Source organism: Bidens hawaiensis, unplaced genomic scaffold, assembly GCF_021521415.1.
Source record: "Bidens hawaiensis isolate Kalapana, Puna unplaced genomic scaffold, B.hawaiensis_p1.1 tig00022500_1, whole genome shotgun sequence".
Classification (NCBI taxonomy): domain Eukaryota; kingdom Viridiplantae; phylum Streptophyta; class Magnoliopsida; order Asterales; family Asteraceae; genus Bidens; species Bidens hawaiensis.
In genome coordinates this window covers 108,383-126,946 of record NW_027493500.1, presented here as the reverse complement: position 1 = coordinate 126,946, position 18,564 = coordinate 108,383, and the positions used below count along the sequence as shown (strand labels likewise).

The following is an 18,564-nucleotide window of genomic DNA, read 5'->3' as shown; positions in this document are numbered from 1 at the left end:
AAAACATAATGAATTGTAGCCTCGGGGGAATTAAACTAAATAACAAAGCATTTCGTCAAGCACCTTTCAATACAAAAGTTTTGATTTTAAGGCCCATTTCAATTAAAAATAAGAAGAAACAGATTATGGCTCGAAGTGTTTATGGGCTTGGTGAACATTGCATTTAAGAGTTTGTAAGAATTCTTTAAGATGGGTCATTTTGGTTCATTGGGCTTTCTTAAAACCCAATCAAAGAGGTGGGGAATATCATTTTCAGGTCGTCGATATCATTTTCAAATTAAATGACTAAATAAACCAGTAATGACAAAATTGCCCTTATGAATTACAAGAATAATTCCAACACGTTACAATATAGATTACAAGACAAAGTCCATCAATATCTACAATTACGTGTGTGGGTCACCAATTACTGAAAGGAATTGGAGCTATATGGCTACATCTGCTATTATTTATATTTAGATTCTTTTTTCTTTTTTTGCCATTTAAAAAAGATTTTGTAGATGCTATTTTTCTTCCACCCCTACTTCATACTATGTACTTTTATACACAAAATAAAAAATCCATTTAGTGTTAATTAATTTAAGCATGCCTTGAACCAACAGTATGATTATATCTTTTATTATTTCCCTTTTTTGTTACATTTGTTATGCACCCTAACCACATTACCATAATATCCCACCAAAGTGAGAATAGTTGATTTGTATATTTGTATTTATCTCTTTATTACAATATTTATGGTCCATATAGGGTTGTAATTCCTCCCTTATATTAAGGGTTTTCATTGTTAATAATAATCACTGAATTATTTGATACCATAAACAATTATATTCTTTACTATGATTATGAGGAATAATTAGATAAAAAAAAGTGAGGAGTGCTTAAAGAAACATACATGTTAACTACTAGACTTATAAGCTATGCAGTCGATATCACCGATATATTACTGATACATCAATTATATATCGATTATCGGTCCCTTGGCGATATATAAGTCAGAATATCGGTTCCAAATATATTGGTAATGATAATATGACCGATATTGGACTAATATTTATCACCGATATTAGTGTTTTAAGTCTTAATTATCAACCTTAAGTGTTCAATGTTAGTGTTTTTAGTCTTAATCAATTCTTACTTGCTACGATTGTTAGTGTTTTGCAATTTGTAAAAGATTAATTTGTTAATGGTAGGAGATTATACTAAATTATTAGTATTAAACTGCTATATATATGAATTTTACATGATATTAAAATTAGCGGTATCCCACCAATATCTCACTGCGATAACCAATACGGTCCTTGACCGATATCCGATATTTTTCCGCATTAGTTGCTTAGCTTATAAGTATATATTGTGATGCTTTAATGTTTTGTCACATGCTTTAATAAAGATCTTCATATATGAATGATGAATTTCTGAATTTGTGGAATTATATTATATATAAAGTTCATGAGGTATTGTAATATTTAAGTTCTTATTAGATAACAATTGAAATGCAATTATCTCTTTTGAAACTACTTTTAAGTAAGGTGAAACGAAAAACAAACACGAATATAAAAAACGAACAGGATTATTAAAAAAAAATGATAATAAAATAATATTCGATCTAAAGTTTAACCCTTGGCAGCAATAAATAAGTACAAATATGTGTGTGGACACCAACTGATTATAACTACATAATTTATGGCACCAACTGCGAAAAGACATGGAGCGATGACTCTAAATCTTCTGTTATAAAATTCCAACCCAAAGTATACGTTATAACTTAGAAAAATGGTAACAATATATTGGTATTACAGAAAGGAGTTTATAATATGCCATACATCCTCCTACCCTTTTGTTTGTTTACTTTGAACTTTATCCCACTCCGATAATGGAAACCATTTTTCCTGTTATTTTCACCCTCCTCTTCTTCCAAACACTTGGCACAAGCACTATTACCGCGTCCTCAAATGTCACATGTATCCAAACGGAGAGGGAATCCCTTCTTCAATTCAAACAAGTCCTTACAAATTCATATCATCATCTGTCAACATGGAGCGGATTAGAATGCTGTGAATGGCATGGTGTCGGGTGTGATAGTCGAAATGGTCATGTTGTCAAACTTGATCTTCGATCTCCTGGGGATTTATGGTTCGATAATTGGCTCGGAGGTAAGTTGAGTCATTCGTTACAGAATTTGAAGCATTCGCGTTATTTGGACCTGAGCATGAACAATTTCTCAGGAAACATTCCTGAATTCTTAGGATCGTTTAAAAGTTTGGAATACCTTAATTTTTCACGGTCAGGTTTTTCTGGAAAAGTGCCTCGTCATCTAGGAAATCTCTCAAGGTTACAATATCTTGATTTTAAGAACTTTGTAGATTATGATGATCATCAGAAAGTTTCCGGTTATAGTAAATTCCTACAAGTGCCAATCATCGATGATTTGGGATGGGTGTCTTCGCTATCATCATTAAGGTATTTGGATTTATCAGGTATATCCATTGGTAACCATACTGATTGGCTCCATCCAGTTAACATGCTCCCTTCTTTGCTTACATTAAACCTCGCATGGTCTGATCTCAATTATATCCCTACCATTAAATTCGCCAATTTCACGTCTCTTAGTTCACTCGACCTCTCTTTGAATGGCATCAATTCTACCATTCCTTCATGGTTATCAAATCTTACTGGCCTCATGCATCTAAATTTTCATGCAAACCGAATCCATGGTAAAGTTCCTGAATTTGTTGGAAGTTTCAACGCTCTTACTTCCATCGACCTCTCAGTCAACTCCTTTAAAACATCAATTCCAAATCTGTTATGTAATCTGAGCAGCCTTGTTCGTCTAGACCTTTCATTGAACTTATTTTCTGGTCATATTCCCGCAAGCCTTGGACTAATATTGAGGTTAGAAGCCCTATTTCTTAATAATAACCAATTGGTTGGGGCTCTTTCTGAAACTCACTTCACAAAGCTAAAAAATCTGGTTCATTTAGAGTTGTCACGGAATTCATTAGCATTGAATTTAAGCGCTCAATGGATTCCTCCATTCCAGCTGCAGACATTGAAGGCTAGTTCCTGCAACGTGGGACCCCACTTCCCGAATTGGCTTCAAACACAGACAAATCTGCAGTGGTTAGATCTTTTTAACTCGAGTGTTAGAGATACAATCCCTGAGAGTCTTTCACAACTTTCAGAGCTCAAAAGTCTGGATCTCTCCAACAATTCATTATTTGGGGTTCTTTCTGAAACTCACTTCACAAAGCTAAAGAGTCTAACTTATTTACGGCTGTCTATAAATTCGTTAGCGTTGAATTTCAGCTCTCAATGGATTCCTCCCTTCCAGCTGCAGATACTTGAGGTAGGTTCCTGCAACATCGGACCCCACTTCCCGAATTGGCTTCAAACACAGACAAATCTTCTGATATTAGATCTTTCTAACTCAAGTGTTAGTGATAAAATACCTGAGTGGTTTGAGAATATCTTGAAGAATATTAACTACTTGGATTTGTCCAATAATAAGATCGGTGGCAAACTACCAAGGTTTGATTTCAATAGTAGCAACCAGATGGGTGGCCGGACCTTGAAGATGAACTCGAACAAATTTGAAGGATCACTAGCTAAATTCCCATCTAATGTATATATTTTGGATCTCTCTGATAACTTACTGTCTGGACATGTTCCTCAAACTGATGAAACAATGAATCCATATCTGGAAGCTGTTAATCTCTCAAACAACCATTTCACAGGAATCATTCCAGTACACTTATGCAAACTTGCAAGCATTTGGGTTTTGGATTTATCACAAAATAAGTTTTCCGGAAGGCTTCCTGGGTGCTTAGGTAATCTGATGAGGCTGTCTGCGTTGGATATTTCAAATAACATCATATCTGGTGTTGTTCCAAGTTCATTGGGTTCACTTTCAAATCTCAAGTCGTTGCACTTGCACAACAATAGATTTGAGGGGAATCTACCGTCATCTTTAAAGAATTTGACAGGGTTGGCCACAATGGATATAGGGAACAATTTTTTAGCGGGTAGCATCCCTTTCTGGATTGGAGAAAACCTATCAAGCCTTAGAATCTTGAACCTCGAATCAAATAAGCTTACAGGTAAGATTCCACTGCAACTTTGCCAACTCAACGCTCTTCAACTATTAAACTTGCCACAAAATAATATAAGTGGGACGATTCCTCGTTGCTTCAGTAATTTAGTGGTATGATCACCAATCCAGTTGACTTAGGACACTATACAATTAGTTACTATATAGAAAACATTTTGGCTTCCATGAAGGGAATTCAGCTGGTGTACACCATGACAATAGGGTTTCTCAAATCCTTAGATCTCTCAAGCAACAACATTACAGGAGAAATTCCAGATGCTTTGATGAACCTTGTAGGATTGAAGAACTTGAATCTTTCAAGAAACCAACTCAAAGGACAGATTCCAATGACGATAGGAAACCTAAGTCAAATAGAATCTTTAGATTTGTCAATGAACATGTTGTCTGGTCGGATTCCACAAAGTCTGATTAACTTGAACTTTCTAAGTTATTTGAACTTGTCGTTTAACAACCTATCGGGTGCAATCCCGGCTGGAAATCAGCTGCAGACTCTTGTGGACCGCTCTATTTACGATGGGAATGACGGTCTATGTGGACCACCATTATCAAGGAGCTGCAAAGATAACAATTCATCATATAATCATGTTGGTAAACATGGTCAATATGATGATGAAGGCTTGTGGTTTTATTTTGGCATGGGCGCCCAGGGGTGGTTGTTGGATTTATAGGACTACTTGGTAGTTTGCATTTCATCAGAAGCTGGAGGGTAGCTTACTTTGACATGCTTGAAAATGTTTACGGTTGGCTAACCGTGTCAATTCTAGTGAATCTTGCCCGCGTTAAGAGGACATTTAATGAGCAGGTACATTCTTGGATTCACATACACCAGATTTCAAGTGATTGTAAAAATTTATATGAGAAAAAAGTTTATTCCATAATTATATATATGTATTCCACATAGAATTCCATTTATACAAACATAAAAGATTGTCAAAATTACAAGTCACTACAAAGATATTGCTCTAGAGATTTACCACACATGACATTGTTATTGTTATTGTTATTGTTATTCTGATATTTGTAGATACCCTTCTTTAGTGGATGTGTTCAGGGACGATGAAGTTACATCATGGACATCGAAGATACTAGAATATTCTGGGTCACATATATAGCTGATGTATGTTTTTCAATGTTTTTATTGTTGTTAACACTACTGTTTCAAGAAATGTTCATCTCATCATGTTTGTGTAAGAACTTTGTATTTCATAGAAACAAAGTGTGTTATATAATGTGCAAGGTTGTTTATTCTATCATTTTGTGAAAATTTTTCTAAATTTTGTTCATATATATTCTCATTAACTGCCATAGGTATATATGATAGTGCTCATGCTACCACTTATAAGAAACCGACCCAAATGAATCAGGAACCTATATGAACTTTTTGTTTCACAAATCAACTGATTTCTTGAAGAATGGGTCATATTTCCCAGTCTTGAATTTTATACATAATTATTATCTTTTTCGTGATAAATGAATATCATTATACACAGAGATACTTATTTAGAGATTAATCATTATCAATTAATTGAAACCACTGGTTGTTGCTTTGAAAGTCTTCAACCATATAACCGTTCGCCATGCAACCTGAACAGCCAGCTTCCAGATAAACTTCAAGTAAAGACACCTTGAAATGTGTAAAATGCTTGAAATAAATGACGTATTTTGTAATTCACTTTTTGTGGGAAGTGTAAGAGCATTCATAATCAATCAATAAAAAAAGTGAGCGAAGTTTTATAATGTAGGGAGTAGTTTAGGGTGTTAAGAGTGAAGGAGAAAGAAATACAATGATTTTTATGTATATTTAAAAAGTTACTATTCACACTCTATAACTTTTTAATGTATTTTGAAAGTGGTTGTGAGTGAAATATAGATAAATTGTAATGATAAAAATATAAAAAAAGTATTATTTAATTGAAAAGAGAGAAATTTTAATGATTTTAAGTGTAATTATAAATTTGTAGATAGGAAATTGAATGTGAATGCTTATGCGTTAATCAAACTATCTGTAATAAAGGACGTATTTGATACAAAATCAAATGCAATTTTAGTCCTTCATAACTATACGTAAGCTAAAAAATTAATAATCAAATAATAATTTAATCAAAATTTGAACCTTGGCAATTGATAGAAAAGTTCACGTGCAAAACACCAAGTATACTTTTGTGAGAGTTGACGACAAAAGCAAGTCTTGAAGCGACCAAGAGCTGAAAGGACAAAGCCATAGCACAACTGTCTGCTGTTAAAGACTTGGGAACTCACCTCTAAACCAAAGTATATACATACGTAATAAACTAATAATGTTTGCTACTTTTTTTCTTTTATTTTCTATTTTTGTACTTTTTATTTTCGCGTTATAAAACAAAGACTTTATGATATGCTGCTATACATCTTCCTCTCCTGTTTGTGAGACCGAACTTTATCCTACTCCAAAATGAGCACCAGATATCTTGTCATTTTAACCTTCCTCTTCTTTCAACCATTTGGCACAAACACTATTACCGCTTCCTCAAATATTACATGTATCCAAAGGGAGAGGGAATCCCTTCTTCAATTCAAACAAGCCCTTACAAACTCATATAATCTTCTGTCAACATGGAGCGGATTAGAATGCTGTGAATGGCATGGAGTCGGGTGTGATAGTCGAAATGGTCATGTTGTCAAACTTGATCTTCGATCTCCTGGGTATTTTAGGTTCGACTATTTGCTCGGAGGTAAGTTGAGTCATTCGTTACAGAACTTGAAGCATTTGCGTTATTTGGACCTGAGCATGAACAATTTCTTAGGAAACATCCCTGAGTTCTTAAGATCATTTAAACACTTGGAATACCTTAATTTGTCAAGCTCAGGTTTTTCTGGAAAAGTGCCTCAACATCTAGGAAATCTCTCAAGGTTACAATATCTTGATTTTAGAAACTATTTTGTAGAGTATGAAGATCATGGAAGAAGTGCTGCCCATTATACACTCTTAGGAGTGCTAATCATCGATGATCTGGGATGGGTGTCTTCGCTATCGTCATTAACATACTTGGATTTATCAGGTATGACCATTGGTAACTATACTAATTGGCTCCATCCAGTTAGCATGCCCCCATCTTTTCTTACGTTAAACCTGGCATGGTTAGATATCAATATCCCTTTCATTAAATTCGCCAATTTAACGTCTCTTAGTTCACTCGACCTCTCTTGGAATGACATCAATTCCACCATTCCTGTATGGTTATCAAACCATATATACTAGTCTCATGCATCTAAACCTTTATTGTAACAACTTCTATGGTCAAATTCCTGATTTTTTTGGAAGGTTCAATGCTCTTGTTTCCATGGACCTCTCGTTCAATTCCTTTGAAAGTTCAATACCAGATCTGTTATGTAACTTGAGCAGCCTCGTTCACCTGGACCTTTCGGTGAACAGGTTTACTGGCCGTATTCCTGAAAACCTTGGACTACTCTTCAGGCTAGAAAACTTATATCTTTATGCTAACCAATTGAATGGGAACATTCCCATGAGTCTTGGGCAACTTTCAAAGCTCAAGAGTCTAGATCTCTCCTACAATTCATTGGTTGGGGTTCTGTCTGAAACTCACTTCACAAAGCTAAAAAATCTAATTCATTTAGAGCTGTCCTCGAATTCGTTAGCATTGAATTTTAGCTCTCATTGGATTCCTCCCTTCCAGCTTCAGATATTTAAGGCAAGTTCCTGCAACATTGGACCACACTTCCCGGATCGGCTTCAAACACAGACAAATCTTGAGAGGTTAGATCTTTCTCACTCGAGTATTAGAGATACAATACCTGAGTGGTTTGAGAACATCTTGTATCATATTCTTTACTTGGATTTGTCCAATAACCAAATCAGTGGCAAACTTCCACGAGTTCATTTTGACAGTAGTAACTCTACATTGGACGGGATCCTGATGATGAACTCGAACAAATTTGAGGGATCACTAGCTACGTTTCCATATAATGTAAAGATTCTGGATCTCTCAGATAACTTACTGTCTGGACATCTTCCTCAAACATATGGAACAATAAATCTAAGTCTGGAAGTTGTTATGTTGGAACAGATTGATAAAGAGATAAGAATTAGTGTTTGACAGTGAATTTGATCTTTGAAAAACGGATATTTACTTCATTAAACTAAAAAACCTTATATAGGAAACATTACAACGTTAATAAAAGACTTAATCAAAACATAACAAACTAACCTATAGACTAGGTAAACAAACGTGCTAAATAATAAAACTTAAAATAGCTGCAGAATACTAGGACTTCTTTATTGACCGACCATGATCTCAACAACCTCAACAGTCATGAACTTTAACGGCTAGTTAGGTTTTGGATCACTTTCAACACCCTTCCTTGATTCAAACCTTCTTACTCCCAATCTCTCACGTAAGTAACAAAACTGATCAGCTCCCAAAGCTTTTGTTAACAAATCTGCAATCTGTTCCTGAGTGTGACATGGCTTCAGACTAACACGATTAGCTTCCACCAGATCTTTGATATAATGGTACTTTATATCAATGTGTTTGCTCCTACTATGCAATGCCGCATTCTTTGATAAAAATATTGCAGATACACTATCACAGTTTGTTCATGTCCCACTTCACTCATTAATTGCCTTAGCCACATATCTTGACACGCAGCACTTGTAGATGCAACGTACTCAGCTTCAGTTGAACCCTCCATCTACAGTGATTGTTCCTGATGGCTGCTAACGGTAATGGTGGCACCCTGTCCACTCCCCTTCCAATTTTTAAGGGGGATGGGTATGAGTTTTGGATGATTCGTACGAGGACGATTTTGATTTCACAAGATCTGTGGGATTTTGTGGGGACAGGGTATAATGAGGCAGATGGAGATCGGGTGAGGTTACGTGATAACAGAAAGAAAGATGCGAAGGCACTATCTTTAATTCAATCTGCAGTACACGATGATATCTTCTCTCGAATTGCAGGAGCCACTACATCCAAGTAAGCTTGGACACTCCTGCAAAACGAGTACCAAGGTGTTTCGAAGGTGCAAATGGTCAAGTTGCAAGGACTCCGAAGGGAGTTTCAAACAATACAAATGAAAGAAGGGGAACCAGTTGCAAATTTTCTATCAAAAGTGATGAAGATAGTAAACCAAAAGCGAGCGTATGGAGAAGTTGTGACGGATCAGACGGTCGTCGAAAAAGTACTTCGTAGCCTACCAGTTAGATGGGACCATGTTGTGGCTGCAATAGAAGAATCAAAGGACCTCAGTAGATTGTCATATGATCAGCTCATGGGTTCGTTACAGGCTCATGAAGCCAGAGTAAATCGAGGTGTCCAAACTCCTGTAGAAGAACAGGCTCTTCAAGCCAAGGAAGAAGACACAGGACTGTTTGTACGTGGTAGAGGTCGGGCTCCATTTAGGAGCCGTGGACGAGGCCGTGGAAGAAATACTGGACGGGGCAGAAATTGTGGGCGATTTGGGCACATTAGTAGAGATTGTTGGAGCGAGCCTCAAGCCGGTGCGGCGATTGAAGGAGAAGATGATGAAGAAGAGGGTCAAGTGCACATGACACTTGAATGTCTTAATGACGAGAATGAAGCTACTAGTGTTCTTATGGCCAAGAAAAGAGTTCTGTTAAAATTAAGGACATTCGGTTCCTTTATAGTGGGTGTTCTAATCATATGACAGGACAAAAAAGTCTTGTTCGAAGACATTGATACAACAAAGAAGTAAAGGTACGATTGGGAAACAGGAAGAAGATCCAGGTAGAAGGAAAGGGTCCAGTAAAGATTGATGCTATGGCTGGTAAGCATAAGGTTATTAGGGATGTTCAATATGCACCAAAGTTGGACTACAATCTTTTAAGTGTAGGGCAGTTAATAAACGTGGGCCATTGTTGTTTGATGATGGTGTGTGCACTATCACAGATAAAAAGACTGATAAATTGGTATGCACAATACCAATGTCAAGCAACAATACTTTTCCACTTGATGTTACATGTACTAACAGTGTTGGGTTATCAGTTGTGGAAGATGAAACTCTCATTTGGCATCTACGGTATGGGCATCTAAATGAGAGAGATCTGCAAAGTTTGAGCACCAAAAACATGGTATATGGTTTGCCAACTGTGAAGCAGTGGAATGTGTGTGAAGGTTGTGTACAAGGAAAGAAGTCTAGAGAGTCGTTTCCTAAGCATGCTACTAGAACTCGTCAGATTCTTGATCTTGTACATGCCGACGTTTGTGGACCAATGCCCTCTCAATCATTAGGAGGTAACAAGTTATTTCTTTTGTTCACAGATGATGTTAGTCGAATGACCTGGGTCTACTTCCTAAAAGATAAAGCTGAAGTATTTGCAAAGTTCAAAGTGTTTAAAGCCAAAGTTGAAACTGAAACCGGATTAAAGATTAAAGCTTTAAGGTCAGACCTAGGAGGAGAATTTATATCACATGAATTTATGAAATTTTGTGAAGATGAAGGAATAAGGAGAGATCTAACTGCTCCATACACTCGTCAACAAAATGGAGTGTCGGAGAGAAAGAATAGAACCATAGTTGAAATGGCTACTAGCATGTTACAAGAAAAGAATCTAAGCAAGGTGTTTTGGGGAGAGGCTATAGCTACATCAATATACATCAGAAACTTGTCACCCACTCGAGCACTAGATAACCGAACTCCATATGAAGTGTGGTACAATTGTAAGCCTTCTGTTTATCATCTTAAAGTATTTGGGTGTGTTGCTTATGCCCTAAAGCCTAAACAACACAGAAAGAAACTTGATTCCAAGACTAGAAAGTGCATATTTGTTGGTTATTCCCCGAACTCTAAAGCATATAGATTATATGATCCGGTTACTAAAAGTATTGCTATTAGTCGTGATGTAACATTTGATGATTGGCTAAATGGAGTTCAAAGGGTGAGGGGAAACATGAACTTGCAGAAGAATTCATAATTGAAGTAGGTGGCACAAGTAAACATTATCCACCAAAATATGAGTCTTCAACTGATGGGTCAGATAAAGAAACGATTAACAAGCAGCAACATTCAAGTCGTTCAGATGTGAGAACACCTATATCAAGTCACTCAAATAATGCAAGTTCAAACCACACACCAGAAAGTAAACCACCTAAGGTACGATCTCTTACTGATTTATATGAGAATACTATTCCTATGGAAGATTACCAAACTTGTCAGCTTGCACTTTCATCTATGGAGCCAACAAATTTTGATGAGGCTGTAGAACACAAAGAATGGGTTGATGCTATGCAAGCTGAATTGCAAGCCTTGAAGCATCACAAAACATGGACCCTAACCGAGTTGCCTGAAGGGAAGAAGGCTATTGGTCTAAAATGGGTATACAAAGTAAAAGTTACGGCTGAAGGAGAGATTCAGAAGTACAAAGCACGTCTAGTTGTGAAAGGCTATGCCCAAGAATATGGAATCGATTATGAAGAAACTTTCTCTCCGGTGGCTCGTTTTGAAACAATTCGTGTTATAATTTCGCTGGCTGCACAACAAGGCTGGGAAATTTATCAGTTTGATGTTAAATCAGCCTTCTTGAATGGACCTCTTCAAGAAGAGGTTTATGTTTTCCAGCCACCTGGTTTCGAAGTGCATGGTGAAGAACATAAAGTGTATCGGTTGCACAAAGCTTTAGTGTTTGACAGTGTGTGATTATTGAAAAACGGATAATTACTTCATTAAACTAAAAAACCTTATATAGGCAACATTACAACGTTAATAAAAGACTTAATCAAAACATAACAAACTAACCTATAGACTAGGTAAACAAACGTGCTAAATAATAAAACATAAAATAGTTGCAGAATACTAGGACTTCTTTTTTGACTGACCATGATCTCAACAACCTCAACAGTCATGAACTTTAACGGCTAGTTAGGTTTGGATCACTTTCAACATGTTAATCTCTCAAACAACCATTTTACAGGAATCATTCCAGTACAATTATGCAAATATGCTAGCATTAGGATTTTGGATTTATCAAAAAATAAGATTTCTGGAAGGCTTCCTGGGTGCTTAGGTAATCTGATCAGTTTGCAAGCGTTGGATATTTCAAATAACATCATATCCGGTGTTGTTCCAAGTTCCTTGGGTTCTCTAAAATATCTAGACTCGTTGCACTTGTATAACAACAGATTTAAGGGGTATATCTCAGTGTCCTTGCAAAACTTGACCAAATTGGTTATCATGGATTTGGGTAACAATATGTTCACTGGTGCTATCCCTTTTTGGATTGGTAAAAAGCTATCTAAACTTAGATTTTTGAGTCTTCGGTCGAATAAATTTACAGGTAAGATTCCGCTACAACTTTGTCAACTCAACTCTCTTCAATATTTAAGTTTGGCACATAATAGCATAACAGGAATGATCCCTCCTTGCTTCGGGAATTTAAGTGGTATGATCAACGTGGAAGTTGGTTTTGTAGACTCACAAGGTGAGTATGAAGAAAATATTCTGGTTTACATGAAGGGAATTGAGTTGTACACCAGCACAATGATGTTTCTCACATCCTTAGATCTCTCTAGCAACAACATTACAGGTGAAATTCCAGTTGCTTTGATGAACCTTGTAGGATTGAAGAACTTGAATCTTTCAAAAAACCAACTCGAAGGACACATTCCAATGACGATTGAAAATCTTACTCAAATGGAATCTTTAGATTTATCGATGAGATGTTGTCTGGTCAGATTCCTCAAAGTCTTGCTACCTTGAACTTTCTCAGCTACTTAAACCTGTCGTCCAACAACTTTTCTGGTGCAATCCCGACTGGAAATCAGCTCCAGACTCTTGCAGACCCGTCAATTTATGAAGGGAACGAGGGACTATGTGGACCTCCTGTATCAAGTAGTTGCAAAGGAAACTACTCAACACGTAATCATGTTGGTGAAGATGAGGGTCAAGATGATGATGAAGGCCTGTGGTATTATAGTGGCATGGGGTCGGGTTTCTTTGCAGGATTCATGGGCCTGGTTGGTAGCTTGTACATCATCAGGGCTTGGAGGTTGTCTTACTTCAGGATTCTTGCAAATGTTTACGGTTGGCTATATGTACAAATTCTGTTGACTCTTGCTCAGCTAAGAAGGAAGTTTTTCTAATTATCAGGTACATTCTTGTATTCACAAACACCATCTTTTACTCGGCTGTCAGCTATGAGAAAAAATAATAATAATACTCCGTAATAAATTAATAATAATGAGTGGGCGAGTGGCAAATCTTCCATGTTTTGACAGAAAACCGTGAAAATTTTAAATTGCAAAAGTTGCAGTCAAACTGTCAACATAAGGAAGAAACTTGTCTCAAGCATTTCATCAAATACTTTATATGCATCACAACAACACCCACTATGTACCACTATGTATAAATTGATGAAATTTGAAATTGAACTAGGGATAACACTCTTTTATCGATTACGAATCGAATACAAGAAACATGATCGAAATTGATCACAAAACGAAAGAGAATTGAACGAAGTACTAAACTGGTATAATATACCTCTACATATTAAATGGGCCGAATATTACTATAATAATAAGAAAATAATAAGACAGCTTAAGGATCTTTTAAAGGAGGTAGCCAACTAGATTGTGAAAGGCTTGGAATCTTTTGAAGAGCTGAAGTGAAAGTGAGTGGCCAACAACTTTTGAAGACTTGGACTCTTTGAGCAGATGACTCCAAATCTGCTGTTAAAGTCTTGCGGACTCGGTCTAGACTCAAGTATACTTTTTAATAAAGAAAGCTTGGATAATAATAATATTATAGTTTTATTGTATTCTAATTTTTTGCTTGAGATAATATTTGTTGATCTCGGGAAGATCTCCTTGTTCAAAAGATGGAGGAAGCAACTTTCCTTGTAACAATTCCTCATGACTTGCCATAAAGGCATGAAACAAAGCCACATTAGAGTTATCAGTTAGAGATGGGCTTTGCGTGCTTGGGGCAGCCTTGATTCCATGAGCTTTTAGTGCTTGAGCTACAGCTTGATCAACCGCGGATTGGAAGGAACTTGAACCTGAGCTTAATGAACCATTAGATGAACTAGCATTCTTGAAAGTTGAACTTGGATTCTGAGCAGTGGACTTGGTTTGGCTTATGAATGCAGAACTCACACCGATTCCAGTTGTCATACCGGCCTTCGAAAGAGAACTAACATGATTACCCATTTTAAGCTTATCATCCATTTCAAATGACTTGATGATTGAGGTCAAGTCACTAAGACTAGTAATCTGAAGGTTTGTGGTTCTCTTAATTGTGATGACACTACTACTCCATATGAATAGAGAAGTGAGTTGAGTAACTTGTCATTAATCACAATCTGATCATAATCAATGCCAGCACTGCTGATTTTAGTCATTAGCGTTTCAAATCTTGAGATAAGGCTAGCAATGGTCTCTCCTTGAATGTAGTTAAACATGTTGAACTCACCTTTCAACATCCCTTTTCGACTGTTTTTCATTTCCAAGTTTCCTTCAAACTTAGCAGCCAATGCATCCCAAAGGGTTTTGGCAGTAGTGTGTTCTCTTAAGGTTATTGTTATTTCATTTGAGAGACAAACAGTTAGAACACCAAAAGCCTTTTGATCTTCAACAAGCATCATTCGATCATCATCGTTATAGTCTCCTACCGCTTTAGGAACTACACCATAAGCATTAGTGGTCACAGGGTGATGTGAGCCTTGTTCAAAAGGTCTAAGAAGATTGTGATCAATTCTGAGATAATTCTTAAATCTCCATTTAAACTTGTCAAAGTCGTTGTCCCATTTCATTAACTTTGGAGGCTTAGATGTCGTACCAGCCATGTTCTCAAAAAACACACATTGAACAGCTTCAGCACTAGCAACGGTGGGAATTGGGTTTGCCATTTCTTAAAATTTGCTCAAAAACTAAGTCTGAAGTGATCTAATGAAAAGTGATCATTTTTGAAAAGTGATCCTTTTGAAAACTGATCCTTTTTTAAAAGTGATTCTTTTGAAAAGTGATCTATTCTGAAAAGTGATCCTTCTTGAAAAGTGATCTATTCTAAAAGTGATCCTTTTTGAAAAGTGATCCTTTTGAAAAGTGATATATTTTGAATTCAAATATATTCAACTCCAAACAAGGAAAGTCACCAGCCACTTTCCATCACCTTTCTCAAGCATACCCATTTACATGTAAAACACATCTTTTCAAGCACAACATCACATGCACCAATCACACACACAACCTTTATAGATATACACACCACAAACACAAACGTTAACACATATTCAACATCTTCATGAACAAGAACAACTTGAATTTCTAAAACTTGAAGAACACAAAAACCCGAAAAGCACCGTCTTTTCACACACAAGAACAAAATCCAAGGTTGTGATTCAAGATCTACAACTAGTAGAGCCCGAAAGCTCAGATACCAATTGTAGGTCCCGTGTGACCGGATCAAACAACAAAACAAACTAAGTAATAGTTGTTCTTGGATCAACCTCACAACTAGTTGGCGGAAACAACTAGTTGGCGGAAACAACTAGTTGGACCGAGATCTCGGATCTTGTATGTGGAAGAGAGGGCCGAAATTTAGGGTGGGGGTGAGGGGTTAGAGAGAGTTTGAAAGACTTGAACAAATAATAATGCAAAGGGCTACTTGGTATATTCCATACACACACATTATATAATGTGAGTATGTCATACACCCATCTTATTAGTAACAAGCCCAATAGGCACCAATTACACAAAGCCTCGGGCCAATACATATAAGCGTAACAAACTAGAGCCGTAAATAAACTAATTACAAATACGAAAGACTTAATAAACAAAACCGGTCCTTACACTCACACAAAGCTCATAAAAATCACTTGTGTGTAACCGAGATCTCGGATTTTGTTTGATGTTCGGTTATTGCCAAGAAAGGAAAGAGAGAGACAGAGTAGAGAGAATTGATAGGAAGAAGTGGATAAGATTTGCAAAATGTTAGTTTAGCATGTGCATGCTTCACCTTTTATAAGTGAAGCCATGCCAAGCCCAATTCTATTATTCACGGCCCAATGGGTTTTTGTTTACAAGTCCTCGGCCCAAATATACATATAAATGAAACTGAAAGCTAATAAAATATATTGTGACATGATCGAAATAAAAATACGAAAGACTAAACAACAAAATAGGGCCTAACAATCTTGTGTGAGTACGGGGTTAATTGTCATACTTACAAGCCTAGAGATTTTTGAGTGAGTTTTGTCCTAGTTTAGTCCAATAAGGATTGCTATTGATCTAGGATTGATATGTTTATAAATAGGGTGCGCTTGTAAACTATTAACAACACAACAATTAATAATACTATCAGGTTTAGATTAATCTCTAATTATATATATATATATATATATATATATATATATATATATATATATATATATATATATATATATATATATTAGAGATTAATCTAAACCTGATAGTATTATTTAAGTTTGTCAACTCAACGATCTTCGATATTTAAGTTTGGCACATAATAACATAACAGGGACAATTCCTCGTTGCTTCGCGAATTTAAGTAGTATGGTCTCCGATCAAGATAATTGGTCTGGCAGTGTTCTCACTTATAAGTATGAAGAAAATATTTTGGCTTCCATGAAGGGAATTCAGCTGGTGTACACCACGACAATACATTTTCTCAGAACCTTAGACCTCTCAAGAAACAACATTACATGAGAAATTCCAGAAGTTTTGATGAAACTTGTGGGATTGAAGAACTTAAATCTTTCAAGAAACCAACTCACAGGACACATTCCAATGACGATTGGAAATCTTACTCAAATGGAATCTTTAGATTTATCGATGAACATGTTGTCTAGTCAGATTCCTCAAAGTCTTGCTACCTTGAACTTTCTGAGCTACTTGAACCTATCGTTTAACCACTTATCTGGTCGAATCCCGGTTGGAAATCAGCTCCAGACTCTTATAGACCCATCTACTTATGAAGGGAACGAAGGACTATGCGGGCCACCAGTACCAAGGAGCTGCAAAGGAAACAATTTAACAAATAATCAAGTTGCTGAAGATGATGGTCAAGATTATGATGAAGGAACGTGGTTATATAGTGGCATGGGATCGGGTTTCGTTGCAGGATTCATGGGACTGGTTGGTAGCTTGTACTTCATCAGGGCTTGGAGATTGTCTTACTTCAAGTTTCTTGCAAATGTTTACGGTTGGCTAAATGTACAAATTCTGTTGACTCTTGCTCGGCTATGGAGGAAGCTTTTCTAATTATCAGGTACATTCTTGTATTCACAAACACCATCTTTTACATGACTGACAGCTATGAGATAATAATAATAATAATAATAATAATAATAATAATAATAATAATAAATAAATAAATAAATTCCTGAACTACAAAGATGAGATAATAATAATAAATATATAAATAAATAAATTCCTGAACTACAGAGATGAGATAATAATAAAAGGTATTGATTCAAGTTTTTGCAGTTTGTTCTTGAGAGAAGAGAAGACATGCTTACCATCATTTTCTCCCATTGTCACTATGCTCTCAGAGAAGATAAATAAAATATGATGTTATATATATTGCCTTTCTTGTAATTGATTCACACGTTTATGTTTATGTTACTGAGACGCTATTGGTTTTTATTATTATCATAAAATCTCAGTATTTTTTACGTGACAGATTTTCGGTTGCATATTCATTACTAAAATACATGAATAATTAATAAAATAATTTTCTTATATTTTATGTTTATCTAGTTTTTCTCACATATATAACTATATTCAAACCACAACTTTTTACAAACTTACAAAATTGTGCACAAATATTTCTATGTTAATCTAGATTTGAAGGAGTACATAGATATGGTGACAAGTACTTGGATTTCATAATGAGTGGGCGAGTTGCAAAATTTTGACAGAAAACTGTGAAAATTTTATATGCAAAATTTTCAGTTGAATTGATATCCAGTATAGTCATAGCTATCAAATGTGGTGACATGTCAGCATAATAAATCAATGTTGTTTTGGCCCCAATATCAAAGAACTAATGCTACTACCTGCTATATATAAGAAAATCAAAATTCACCGACCCGTGACCAATTCCATAACCCTAACCGTTGGCTGTACTGTGACCCGTTTACTCACTGACCCGTGACCGACTTGTCCAGTACTCGACCCAAAACATCAAGATTAAAACATACCAGTTTAGATCGATTGTAACCCAGGGTGAAATTTATTTTAGATGTGATATCGATTTATTCATGCATCACTTAGACTTGCACGGTCTGATATCAATATACATTCAGTTAAATTCGTCAATTTCACGTCTCTTACTTCACTCGATCTGTCTTTCAATTTCATCAGCTCCACCATTCCTGTCTGGTTTTCAAACCTTACCCGCCTCGTGCATCTAGACCTTCATTATAATGACTTCCATGGTAAAATTCCTGACTTTCTTGGAACGTTCAGCGATCTTGCTACCAT

General features: G+C 36.1%; 2 pseudogenes; both read left to right on the top strand.

The window, feature by feature from the left end:
- Positions 1-1,630: 1,630 nt before the first annotated feature.
- Positions 1,631-5,168, top strand: LOC143565635 (receptor-like protein EIX2; annotated as a pseudogene).
- A 1,042-nt stretch (positions 5,169-6,210) lies between these two features.
- LOC143565634 (receptor-like protein EIX2) lies at positions 6,211-17,904 on the top strand (annotated as a pseudogene).
- The last annotated feature ends 660 nt before the right edge of the window (positions 17,905-18,564 follow it).